At 52.7% G+C, this 13,778-nt stretch overlaps 1 protein-coding gene across 2 annotated transcripts in view; it reads right to left on the reverse strand.

The window, feature by feature from the left end:
• The window catches only part of SYNPO (synaptopodin), a 35,566-nt gene extending 23,579 nt beyond the window's left edge, over window positions 1-11,987 (reverse strand). For both annotated transcript variants that reach the window (XR_004033062.1, XM_030826500.1), the window contains exon 1: window positions 11,713-11,987. The gene's annotated coding sequence lies outside the window, so the exon portion shown is untranslated. The remainder of the gene's footprint in view (window positions 1-11,712) is intronic.
• Between the last annotated feature and the right edge of the window lie 1,791 nt (window positions 11,988-13,778).

The following is a 13,778-nucleotide window of genomic DNA, read 5'->3' on the forward strand; positions in this document are numbered from 1 at the left end:
GCCCCACTCCCACAGGAGAAGTCTCCTGCCGGGGAGAGGCTGAATCATGCAGTCCTGCCCTCCATGTTTCCCTCAAACTACAAAAGAAAAGAAGACTAGAAGTTAGGAGATTTGGTTCCAGGGTCTGTCCTGCCACAATTTGGGTGAGACGCTGGGCTGATCCCTGACCCTCTTGGGGCCTCAGTGCATCCAATTTGTCCAAAGGAGGGATTGGACTGGACTGGTGGTTCCTAGGGTGTGGTGTCCCCACCACTAATGGAAGCAAAAAGGATTTTAGGTGGTACCCTGATATTTAAAATCTTAATAGTTATATACATTTCAAATGTGAATTGGAAAAGAGGTATCATGAATACACTTGTGATCTCAGGTATATTACTGCCTAAGGAGAGGCTAAAGTGGACATTTCACTAACAAAATTTAAAGAAAATACGTATAGGTGGTGCATGGATTCATTCATTCAACAAGTATTTATTATACACCAACTAAGGGCCAGGCACTGTTCACAGGCATGGAGGGAAACAGATTAAAATCTCTGCTTGCATTCGAGTAAGGGAACAAGATAATAAATACACAAGTAAGTCAGACGGTAAATGCTATAAAAAAAATAAAGCAGGGACTGGAGGTATATGGACTGTAAGGGGTGAGGAGTGATTTGCAGAGGTAGATATGATAACCAAAGCCATCCTCACTGAGAAGGCACATCTGAGCAAAGAACAGAAGAAGGTGAGAGAGTGAGGCATATGCGTGTCTAGGGCAACAATGCAGGCAGAGGGAACAGCAAGTGCTAAGGTCCTGAGGCAGGCTCATACCTGGCAGGTTTAAGAATGATACACATAATGTGGAGGTAGGACATGAATAAGAAAAGTGTAGGCTGGGTGCGGTGGCTCACGCCTATAATCCCAGCACTTTGGGAGGCCGAGGCGGGCAGATCACTTGAGGTCAGGAGTTCAAGACCAGCCTGACCAACATGGTGAAACCCCGTCTCTACAAAAAATATTCGCCAGGCATGGTAGCGCATGCATGTAATCCCAGCTATTTGAGGGGCTGAGGCAAGAGAATCACTTCAACCCAGGAGGCGGAGGTCACAGTGAGCCAAGATTGCATCACTGCACTCCAGCCTGGGCGACAGAGCGAGACTCTGTCTAAAAAAAACAAACAAACAAAAAAATGTTTTCTCTAATGGCCCTTCTCCTTCTGAGCTCTGCATTGCAACCATTTACATACACACACATACACCTGCAACATACACACATTCTCAGTAGCCTCTTAATGCTGGAAAGGCTCCAGCCGGCAGCAGCACATCCTCCTCTGCACGTATGCCCACACACAGAGGTGCTGCTTGCTTCAAGCCTGTGCTACACACAGCAGAGCGTGCCCAGGCACGCATGCACACCCACAGAGGGGGCAGGACATACACATGAATATGTGCACACTGGGCACCCGCAGGTACACGGGACTCATGTGGAAGGCTGGCATGGATGGACGGGCATCAGGTACACACCTTGTGGGACATATGTGTTTCCTTCCTGCCAGCCTGCCCTGTCTTCAGGTAACCGGGTTAGCAGACAACTCTTGCCTTGAGGGCACATGCTCCTGGAGAATGGACAATGCACCAACGGTGCGGTTTCAAATTCACTTCTCCAGTATCTTTGCATCTCAGTCATAGTCTCCCTTTTCCAAGGGTACATTAAAATCTGCCACTTGATGCTCAAATGATCCGGGGGATCATGTGGCTGTGGAGAGTGTCCCCTTTGTGTGTGTGTGCGTGTGTGTGTGTGTGTGTGTGTGTGTTTAAGACAGGGTCTCACTCTGTCACCCAGGCTGGCAGGCTGGAGTGCAGTGGTGCAATTACAGCTCATGGCAGTGACCTTTCAGGGACAAGTGATCCTCCTGCCTCAGCCTCCCAAGTAGCTGGAACTACAGGCATGCACCACCACACCCGGCTAATTTTAAAAAAATTTTTGTACAGACGAGGTCTCACTTGTTGCCCAGGCTGGTCTCAAACTCCTGGGCTCAAGCAATCCTCCTGCCTTGGTCTCTCCAAGTGTTGGGATTACAAGCATAAGCCACTATGCCCAGTCAAATGTCCCCTTTTCTATCCTTATTGCCATTAAACAGGATAAGCCATGTAAAATGCCTACCACAGCACCATACACCTTAGCACCACCACCAGCATCCTCATGTGTCACCAAAGTCATCTCCACCTTCATTCCTCTAGGGCACTTGGAGGCAACTGAAGAGTAGAGGGAAAGGATCAGGCCAGGAGCTGGAGATCTGGGTTTTAGCCTCAACCTGGTCTCCAATTCAATGTGAAGCCTCTGGCAAGTTCCTTCCCCTCTCTGGTCCAAATCAGAAACTTGCAGGTGCTTCAGCATCCCTCAGGGAATGTGGTCAAGATACAGATTCCTGGGCTCTACCCTAGACCCGAGTAACCACAGAATATACACCTTAACAGGCTCCCGAAGGGGTTATGTGTACAGCCAGGTTGGGGACCCACAGGGCTTTAGAGTCCATGATCTTATAACTAAGTGTGTAAGTTAGTTAACACAAGAAAATGTCTGGAATACAGACTTGCACACAGTAAGACTCCATAATGTTAATAAAAATACATTTAATAAAAAATATTTATATAATTGTCTTTTTTTAATTTTTATTTTAATAGAGGTGCGTTTTCACTATTGAACTCCTGAGCTCAAGCAATCCTCCTACCTTGGCCTTCTAAAGTGCTGAGATGACAGGAATGAGCCACCGCACACAGCCTATGATAATTATATATGGTCATTTTATAGCATTCCTTGAATATGCACAACACTTTTATAGTTTTCCTAGCACTTTTCATCCATCAGAGATAGAGACAGAGCAAGGATTGTTACACCATTTTACAGACTAGAAAACTGAGGCAGAGAAAGGGCAAGGGACCTACCTGCCCAGGATCTCACTGCACATGGTTCATTGGCTCCTAGCCAGAGCCATTGGCACAGCCTCATGAGGCGCCCACCTCGGGGCCTTATCCTCTCATCCCATGTGATTTTGACTCCCACCCCGCAATGTAACTGTCCTACCACGCCAGGTTTATGAAAACTCTGAGCACACATGACTTCTCCATGACTCTGGAGAATACGACAACCTCAACCAGTTAATTTCCTTCCAGCCACAAGACCCCTCTCACTGGCAGTGCAGGGAGTTCCCAGAGCCCTAACGCTACACACTACCATCTGATCTAAAATAGTTGTTTTATTCTAACTAATCTGAGTTCAACCTGATCACTAGCCATGGGGACCTTTAGCAAGCCTTATATGTGGGGAGCCTCAGTTTCCTCTAAAAGATTCTTAATTCCCACTGCTATGTTATTGCTCAGATCAGCTCTCACATAGGCAAAGGCCTGAAACCTATACTACTGCACATTAACTCTCTGGCTAAAGTGTGAGCTCCTGGAAGGCAGGAACCCTGTTTCCTCCACCCATGCATCCACACCTACAGTATGTAATATATGCTCAATAAATATATGTGGAATGCATGATGAAAGGAAATGGTATGGCCAAAGCAGCTCTTTTCTAGTCCTAACTGACCATGGTATTTCATGAGTTGTTTCCCAGGTCGAGGGGCAGGGACTCTGAGCAGGGATGATCAGGGCCAGAAGGAATGGTTTCTGGGTCCTGGGAAATTGCCCTCCCATCTGCACATAGTGGACCGCCTGCCATGGCTGTGGTGAAGGCCACGCTGGGAGGGCGATGTTCTGGGAGTCCTGAATGTAATCCTGTTGACTCACAAACATAAATAATGCACTAGTATGTTCTCTCCTCACCACCCTGTCACACTAAGAATAGCACCGGCTACTCTTTCAGGGATTCCAAGGGGAAGAGGGCAGGACAGCAAGATAGGGACAAGCAGGGAAAGACATCACTGGGCTATGGACCATCAAGCACTCCTTCTCCAAGCCTATAAAGCAGAGGAGCCTGGAGGGCAGAGCCAAAAGGGCCCTTAGAGGCCAACTGTCAGGGGCTCTCAAGGGGTGAGCAGATGGCACCCGCCCCTCCACCAGCCTCTTTTATCTTTTCCTCCTCCTTTCTGACGCCCATCCTAATAAAGCCTGTGCCTCTAACTTACCCCTCCACACTCCTCCCCCTCCTTGTTCATGGGATGAATACATATAGAGTGGGTGGGTGCCCTCTTATGTGTTTATATGTAAAGCTTTAGAGAAGGAAAAATATGCTATAGATTTTCATTTATCTTAAGTTTAAAAATAACTGACCTAGAACAGTGCTTCTCATAGTTTAAAGTACATGGAAATTACTCAGGAATGTTGTCAAAATGCAGACTGTAATTCAGGAAGTCTGGGATGTGGCCTGGGATTCTGCATTTCTAACAAGCTTCTGGGTGATGCTGATACTGCATCCATGGGCCATACATTGAGTGCAGAAAAATTAGAGTATTTCTCTGTAATGGAGATGGGGAAACTGATGCCCAGGGAGAAAAAGGGGTGTGCCCTAGAGCGTACAGCAGAGCTGGGCTCAGGATGCAAGCCTCCCGCCTGCCATCCCAGGGCTTTGGCTCCGGGGTTGGCGGGGAGTTGGTGCCTGGAATGGAACAGGGGACAGGCAGCCGTTACAGGCAGTGGAAGTAGGTCTGGGGCGGCCTTCATTCAGACACAAGCTGACCCTCCTTTGTCCACAGACTCCCACAGGGAATAAAAGGAAATAAGAACTCACCTGAACAGGGGCACTCAGCTTGAGTGACCGCAGCCTCCTGCCCAGGAACGCACTCTCACCAGCTTGCATCTGAGGCCTGCTGGGCCTCCATAACCCTCCTTGAAGAGAGGAGGGAGAGATGGCCCCAGACTCTGCATTTAGCCACCTCAAGAAGTGGCTGGGGGGGGGGCATGAATGGGGTCTGTTGTTAGCACTATCAGGGTGGACATCCAAGGGAAAGACGAAAGGAAAGGAGGAAAGACCGACCTCCTAGATCAGCACCAGCATGCTCCTCTTTCCTATGATCTGCCTCAAGCCCCTTCGCAGGCTCCAGGCCCTGTACCACCAGTCCCACTGCCCCGACCCCCGCGCTGCAGCTCCCGTCGTGGTGCTTCACCTCCCAGCCCGCCAGGCTCCAGCCATGCTGACCCTCTTCCTAGTGCTCAGCCAGCCCAGCACTTTCTCCCCTCAGGGCCTCTGCACTGGCTGCTCCTTTTCCCAGAGCTCTTTCTTCCCTTGCCCCCTTGGCTGCACCTTTCTGACCACACTCCTCATCCTTCAGGTCTGTTCACAGGTCCCAAGGCCCTCAGAGGTCACATTCTCCTGCCACAACCCTCTCTGCCTCTCCCCTAAATGCTCATCAGCTTTGTAATTCCATAAGGATTTGTTGTCATGTCAGTCTGCCTGTCCCCGCAGGGCAGGGACCTTGGCTATGTCCATGACCCTGTGCCTCGGCCATAGCTGGGCCTCAATAAACATTTGTTGACTAAGTAAAAGAGCAAATGCATGAAGCACTGCTCACATCATGACTGCAAAGCCTCCTGCCTCCATGCTCCCATGTGACCTCACTCACCCGGAGTTGTACAGGATTGGGATTTGCACAATTATCTGGGTACCGGCCTCTGCTCTGCTGCACCCTAGCTGAGTGGCCACTGCAGGTCACATCACCTCTCTGAGTGGGGTCTCCTACAGTGTCTGTCAGGTCTAAATAAGAAGAAATCTGAGAAAGAACTTTGATTGACAGCATTACTCTGTCAATGTTTGAGGCCCAGAGAGGGAAAGGGCTCATTCAAGGCCACATAGCCAGTGTATGGGGATGCCAGATGCCCCTGGCACAGCTTAAAGTCCACAGCTGAGCTTCAGGCCCACCCAAGCTCAGTAAGAGCACCATCTGCCTGGAGGCTGGGCAGGAATGGAGGAGGGAGAGGAGAGGGTGGATGGGAGCATTCAGCCTCAGGCCCAGAGCCAGGGTGTGGTGGGCGGGGCCCCCAGCAGGAGACCTGAGTGGGGCCTGGCAGCCGGGCACAGGGGAGCCAACTGGCTCAGGTTGGGTGGTGGCATGCTTGTTCTCCGTGCGCGTGACAGTCTATTTTTTAATCAGTACTCTCCCCATCCCCCAACTCCATGTGCCCTCCCAAAGGGCCCCATATTGGGAATAATGTCCTGGCTGAGGAGGCCAGGACCACCTTAGGGATCCATGGGAGGGTCCCCAACATCTCATCTTCCTATGGAGCCCACAAGAACTAAGCAGCCCAGAAGGCAGGACAGGAGGGATGAAGCGTGTCCTCTGCCTGTGTGACCCTGGGCTGGTTCCTAAACACTCTGACCTCAGTTTCCCCTACCTGTACAATGGTAGTGGTGTGCCAGACTGCATGGGAGTTTATTACAACTCAAGCACTTAGGAGCCACTCAAGCTCCAAGGCACTAACAACGCCCACTCATCAGGCCATGGCAGAGCCTTCCATGCCCACAGTGACTGCAGGGCACCCTTGATCCTCTGTGACCTACTCCCAGGGGAATAGAAAGGTTGAGCTGGTTCAAGGGCCAATCTCAGAGCCCTGGACCCTAGACCCAGTGAGGCTCCTCCTTCCAAGACCTAAGCTTCAGGGATGATGAGGATCAAAGATGAATGCTGTCTGTTCTGGGATAGGTGGCTTGCTTTTTCTGAGCCCCTGGCACTCCATCTAGTGTGGGAGAGACCAAGTTGTGAAGAAGTTAAGCACACAGTTTTTGGGGCCAGAATGCCTGTGTTTGAATCTAGCCACTTACGAGGTGTGTGACCTTGGAAGCTCACTTAACCAACTTCTCTGTGCCTCAGTTTCCCATCTGCAAAATGCTAATAACAGTACTCACCTCATGGAGTTGTTGATGCATAAAGAACTTAAAGCACCCATGGTACATAGTAAATAACAGTAAACAATCATTTTTCAAGAACTGTGGCTTTTATCTTTCAAGCACTCTTAGACTCTAAGAGATTTTATTCTGGAGGATTACACGCAAGGGTCTCAAGTTAGCCCACTCTCCTGTCCCAGGGGCTCATCCAGCCTGCCCCTTCCTTGACCCTTGACACCATGGTGTCAGCCCCTCCTGCTAGCTCCATGTTTTTGCTGACAAGCCAGTAAGGAGCTTTGTCACACCCATGATCCCCTCAGATCCTTACTAGCCCATATCTCAGCAGTCAGAAGTGAAGCCTGAGGCCCAGAGGAAGCAAATGATTTGCCCAAGACCACCAGCCAGTCAGCTAAGAGCAGAGGTTTGAGCATCCATTCCTGAAGCTCAGTCCAGGCATTTTCCGCTGTGCTTGTGCCTATTCTCCCACCATCAGAACCTGCTCTTAGGCCGGGCATGGTGACTTACACCTATAAGGCTGAGGCAGATGGATCACTTGAGCCCAGGAGTTCAAGACTAGCCTGGGCAACATAGTGAGACACTGTCTCTACTAAAAATACAAAAATTAGCTGGGCACGGTGGCACATCTCTGTAGTTCCAGCTACTTAGGAGGTGGGAGGATCACTTGAGCCCAGGAGGTTGAGGTGGCAGTGAGCCATAATCATGCCAACTGCACCCCAGCCTGGGCGGCCGAGTCAGACTCTGTCTCAAACAAACAACCCAACCAACCAAACAAAAAAACCTGTTCCTGGCCAAACATCAAAAAGTAACATATACTGAGATACAATTAGTCTTGAGCGAGAGCCCATCTCCTTAAGAACTTGCTATTTCTATTTTGTTGGTGGAGTCTCACTCTGTCTCCCAGGCTGGAGTGCAATGGCGCGATCTCGGCTCACTGCAACCTCTGCCTCCTGGGTTCAGGCGAGTCTCCTGCCTCAGCCTCCTGAGGAGCTGAGCTTACAGGCATGCGCCACCATTCCTGGTTAATTTTGTATTTTTAGTAGAGACGGGGTTTCACCATGTTGGCCAGGCTGGTCTCAAACTCCTGACCTCAGGTGATCCACCTGCCTTGGCCTCCGAAAGTGCTGGGATTACAGGCGTGAGCCACCACACCTGACCGCTATTTTAACAGAGATCAAAACACGACAATACCTAAGTGGTAGCTCTTTTTTTTTTTTTTTTAAGCATTTATCATCATCTCATTTAATTTTCAGAACAACAGTATACAACAGGGTCTATTATTGTTTCTATCTTATAGATGAGGAAACAAAAACCCAGAGAGGTTACATAACATAGTTAAGATCTCCCAGCTAGCCAGGAAGGGAACCCAGAGGTCCAACCATAGAATCTGTGTATTAGCCACACATGAGGCATGCCTCCAAGAATTCAGGAGTAGATTGAATTTTGTTCCACCCGCAGCAACCCTGGAAGGCTGGACAGGGTAGGGTAGGGCAGGGTCTGCACAGAACTATACGACCCTGCCTCACCGAGTGGAAAAGCTGAAGCTAGGCTGGTGGAATTTCAGGCAGCAGCAGCCAGATGGTAGATTTCATTCCAAACAGAGGGCTTGTGTAAGCCTTTGGAATTACAGGGCCTGGAGGCTGCTTCCATGATGACTCCTCCTCTGGCCACACTGGGTAGCAATTGAGCCCCAATATCCAGGGACAGTTCACAAAAGACTGACCACAGACACACACACACACACACAGAGAGAGAGAGAAACACACACACACACACACACACACACACCACACACACACACACACATGCCTAACTTAGCAGAGCCACTTTGCAGGCAGGCCCAGCTGCCCCTCTGACCAGATCTCAGGTGGAGCTCCTTTGGATCTGCAGTCTGAAGCCCCTGGGGATGCAACCAACACCCACCCTCCAGTCCCCGCCCCTGGTCCCAGCCCCTAGCCCCAGACCATGACCATCTTCTGGGAAACCTTTCCTCCCAACCAAATCCTCCCCCACCCCCGCCTCCCCATTCTTCCAGACTCCAGTTGCAGATACACCTCCCCCAGGAAGCCTTGAGCATTGCTTCAAGTAAGATTCAGGTCTCTGTTCCGAAGTCACCTCTGAGAGAGGACTTTCCTAATCACCAACCCCCGGTAGCCCCCTAACTGCTCTCCATCTTAACAGCATGACTTATTTTTTTATGGCACTTTTACCTATCTGAAATTATCTTGATGATTTATTTGCTTCCTTTTTTCTTTTCTATCTCCCCAATTAAAATGCAAGTGCCTTGAGGGCAGGGGCCTGTCTGTCTTATTCACTACTGCAACCCCAGTGTCTAAGCACCCATCCCATCCCATTGCTAGCCAGGTACAGTGAGGCCCATAGAGAGAAAGAGATTTACCCAAGGTCACACAGTAAGTGAGTGGGTAGCAGAGGTTGGCCTAGCACTACAGCCCAGGGCACTTGGCCTGTCTCCACCCTTCCCCAGTTGACCCTCAGTGGATCTATCCTGCTGCTGTCTTTTCACTACAATGGAGACCAGAGCCTGCAGGGCCTCACCAGTAGCACCCCCTGTACTTCCCCGGGCCCACGGTGCCCTGATCTGGGCAGCCCTGCCTGCTTCCCCTCAGTCCCTCCCTTCCTGGCACCAGCAGCTCTGATGAGCTCATGTCTAGAAGCCTGGGAGCCGCCTTGAAGGAAAAGGTGCCTCCCAGGCCAGGCAGGGGGCCTGGAGGTGAGCTCAGCCTTGTGGGAGGGCAGCCCTGGCAGGTGGAAGGAGTGTGCTGACCCCTGCCCTGCCCACCTCCCAGAGCTGTGACATGGGCTCAGGAAGACACATGTCAACCCTGGAAATGGGCTGTGACTAGGGGTGGAGAGAAGATGGAAGAAGGTTCCTCCCATGCTTCTCCTCCCTCTCCAGGTGCTCCATGGACACTCATGTCCCCATCCACCTATTAAGGATGTGCTCTCTCCCAAGGAAAGGGAGCTCTGTTGCCTTCTTCCCACAGAATAACTCTGTGCAAACCTCTTCCCCTCCTTGGCCCCAGTCTCCCCAATTCTAAAATCGGAGACCGGATAAGATGCCATGGAAGAACCTAGGGATGCACCAGGAACCAGGCGCCTGAATGCCACAGGTTTGATTTGGTTGGTTTTTTTCCTACCTTAAGGGATGGGGAGTAGATAAGGGCAACAGCTGACTAGGGAGGGAAGGAGTTAAAGGCCTTATTTAGCCATGTAAATGCTGGTTCCAACCACAGCTTAATTTAGGTGTCAGTTGTGGGGTTGAGGGGAACTGGCCCATGGCTTGCAAAGAGGGGGCAGGCCTGGAAAGTGGGGGCTGCAAGCCAGAGTGGTAAACAACATTCCTGGGGGAAGTTTGAATATCAAGCTACAGTGATCCTAGTCCATCCCCTTCGTACTGATGGAAAAACTGAGGACGAGAGAAGGGGGAGGAACCAGACCAAGATCTCCTAAGGAGACAGAGGAAGGGGATGCCCCACCCAGCAAACGGGGTTTTTCAACTCCCAGGAGGGGTTTTCAACTCCCCTGAGGGATCTCATCTGCCTGCCTGAGACAATATGGCAAGTAGTGGGGGAGCACATCAGTTCCAGTTTGTGGCTGTGCCCCCCAACATGGAATGGGCCAAGCTTGGGCTTGGTGACAAGGCAGGCTGGCGCCAGTAAGGCTTCCAACCCCTTGCCCCAGTGTACCCTAGACCCCCATCAGCATCCAGTTTCACTTCCACTTTCTAATGGACAGGGGGTAGGGCACCCTCTGACTAGCCCTACAGCTACCACCAGCACTGCTGTCCACAATGCAATTTCCCCCTCAGGGGCCACCCTGCCAACCCTCTCACTGCAGGCCAAGAGAGCAAGGGTCTTGCTCCAAGATCACGTATCGAGTTGGTTTATCCCAGTGCCACCTGCCATTCAGGACAGGGTGGGGGATGGGGAATGGGGCACATGCTGCTTCCCACTCAGCTCTTGTCCCTTCCAGACAACCTGGACCCCATGGACGGAGTTCCCTGGCACCTTCCGGAATACACCCATAACTTGGGGTAATGGGGGGAGGAAAGGAGACCTTTTCCTGAGTCCTCAAATAGGTCTTGCCAGGGCTCTGGACAGTGCCCCTGATTCCACAGCGCAGTGGTTAGAAAGGAGCCGGGCCCTCCACTCACTTCACCTCTGGGGCCTCTCTCTCACCTTGGCAAGGAGGGCAATTGCAAAGGTGTTGTGAGGCGGGCAGCGCAGGACAGTTTCCCCAGTCCCTGAAGGCGCTGGGGAAAGGCCTCGATTTCTCCAGGTAGGGCTTGGGCTGGGTGGTCCCCAGGGTGTGACTGCTCTGGCATCCTGTGTGCCCCACCGGCACAGCCAGACCCCAGAGCCCAGTCGCCCCGCCCGCAGGGAGGAGTGAGGAGGCCCAGCACTGGCCGTTCCCGCTGCCCCCACGGCGCCCATGTTGGTCAACCCTGGGCAGAGCCCAACCCGCCGTTATCTTGGGTCAAGTCGGTCCGACTTTTCCCAGAACGGGCTTGGGGAAACAGACTCTGGGCTGTTGCCCACCTGTAAGCCTGGGGCTGCCTCGCCCTGATCCGCTTGCGGGGAGGGGCGCAAGGGCTGGAGCCCCTACGGAGCCCGGGAGGGTAGCTTCCCGGCGTCAGGGCGTCCTCCCGCTCCTCAGCTGCTCGAAAGCCTCGATACCCCTCCAGCCCCCCACCTACAGATGGGGAAACTGAGGCCCAAAGTGTAGAAGCGACTTGGCCAAGGTCACCCCGCGTGCGAGGACTGGAGCCCAGATGTGCCACCTCCTCCTGGGCGGCACCGGGAATAGCGCAGGTGGGAAGGGGCGAGGCTCGCGCGGTGCCCGCACCCCTGCCAGGCCAGCGCCCCTCACTCACCTCCAGCCGCTGCGCACGGTCCCCGAGCTCCCGGGCGCCGCCGCCTCGGCACACCTGGCCGCGTCCTTCAGCGCGCCCCGCCCCGAGGTCCCCGCCACCCCCGCCCCGCGCCAGGCCCAGGCTCCGCGCCCGACGCCCCCTCCTCGCCGCCGCCGCCGCCACCGCCTAGCGGGCTGCTCCGGGACCCCGGGCTGGGAGCCGGGAGCGCTGGGCGGGCGGGCTGGCGGGTGAGCCGTGCTCCTGCTGCCTGCTCCCCGGGGCCCTAGCGCCGCCCCTCCCGCCCCGCCCCGCCCAGCCCAGCCCTGGGGGTGCAACTCCCTCCTCCACCCGCTCAGCCTCCCATCTCCAGGCGGGGCCCCCTCTCTTTCCTCTCGCTGTGCCTCACTCTCTGCTGCCTGGTTGTCTATCTCTCCGTTTCCTTATCATTTTCTGTATCTCTAGGTCAGTCGGCCTGTCCTAAAATCCTCCGGTCTCGGGTAGGAGGGAGACAGTTTCTTTGTGTCCCCTTTTCTTTTCTCTAACCCACCCACTACCCACTTTGAAATCTGCCTTTGTGATTCTGTCCCTATAACTGGTACCACCTCCCACCCCCACCTCTTCCTGGCTCTCCTTTCAGACCTGGGTGCTCAGGCCCATCTTCCCTGCTATGTCTCAGCCCCAGTAACTAGAATAACTGTCTCTCTTGGTAGGACTTAGGCAAACGGGCACTGAGAAGGGTGACCATGTCCCCACCCACCTGCTGCCATCCCCTGACTTAACCAGTGGGTCAGCAACAAGGCAGGGGTGCTGTATGGCAGCTCTGGGGCTCAGCTCCCCACCTTTCACTGAGCAAAATGCCATTCAGATTGAGCGTGTGAAGCCCCATGGCAGTGGCCATGTACATCAGAGTCACGTGGGATGCTGTTAAAAGTCCAGATACCCACATTCCAGCACCACTCCCATTGAGGGCACGAGCCGGTGGGCTTGGCACAGGACTGATGGCAAGTACCCTCCACAGCCCCAGCAATTTTGAAGCAGAACCACAATTGGAAAAATGCTGGTCTAGGTTTTCACCGAAGTTTCCCTGGGTTCCCCACCCCCTTGACCAGGGTGGTTCCACTTTCATCTGTCTTTTGCATCAAGAGTTCTGTGTTTAGATTTCTGCTAAAGGAAGTTAGGAATGTGCTAGCGTAAGCCCGCCCCACACAAGGGCCTGTGAAACACAGACCTGCAGGTGGCCTGGCTTTGGGATGTCCCCTGTTCACACTGGGGAGACTCAGAATGCAGGAACCCTCCCTGGCAGTTCCCCTTTCTCCTCCTGGCCTCGTGGGCTTCAGAGAATTCCTCTGATCATGTGGCTGCTCTGCTTTCATCCTCTTATACCCAGGGTAGAGGGCAGGTTGGGAGAGTGAGGGGTGGGGGTGGGATCCTGGGACCCCCACCAGGTTGGGGTATCGCTAACCCTGAGAGTGCCTGTTCCAAGGAAGTGGCTGCAGCCCAGCCTGTGGGAAACCAGGAAGCTGTGTGTGGGTGAGAGGAAAAGAGAGAGAGCAGCTAGGATTGCTGTGTGGGTGGTATGAAAGAGAAAGATGTGGAAAAGAAAGGAGAGAAAGTGATTCGGTCTGTACGTAGGTGTGTGACAGTGGGTGTGCAAGAGTGGCTAGGTCTGTAGGAGAGAATGTGTGAAAGATTTCAAAGTGTAGGTGTGTAGCAAAAGGAAATGGAGAAAAGAACATGCTTTTCACCTGTATCTATGAGAGGGAATATGTGTGTTTGTGTGAGAAAGTGTGCCTAAGTCTGCTTATGCTTTCAGATGGAACTGCAGCTCTGTAAGCAAATCTGAGACATGTGTTCACATGTGGCAGCTGTGCATGGGTGAGGGGGCCTTCAGGAAGGTTTGTGCCAGTGTGTACCCCATGCATGGATGTGTGTCTGAGGGCCTCCATGTGTGTGCAGTTGTGTGAGTGCATATGTGTGATGGTTTGCATGAGAACATGGCATCTATACATCATGTGTGGATACATGTGTGTTTATGGATGGATGTGAAAGCATGTATGTGTGAGTGCATGGTGAGGTATATGTGAACC

Source organism: Nomascus leucogenys, chromosome 2 (assembly GCF_006542625.1).
Source record: "Nomascus leucogenys isolate Asia chromosome 2, Asia_NLE_v1, whole genome shotgun sequence".
NCBI lineage: Eukaryota > Metazoa > Chordata > Mammalia > Primates > Hylobatidae > Nomascus > Nomascus leucogenys.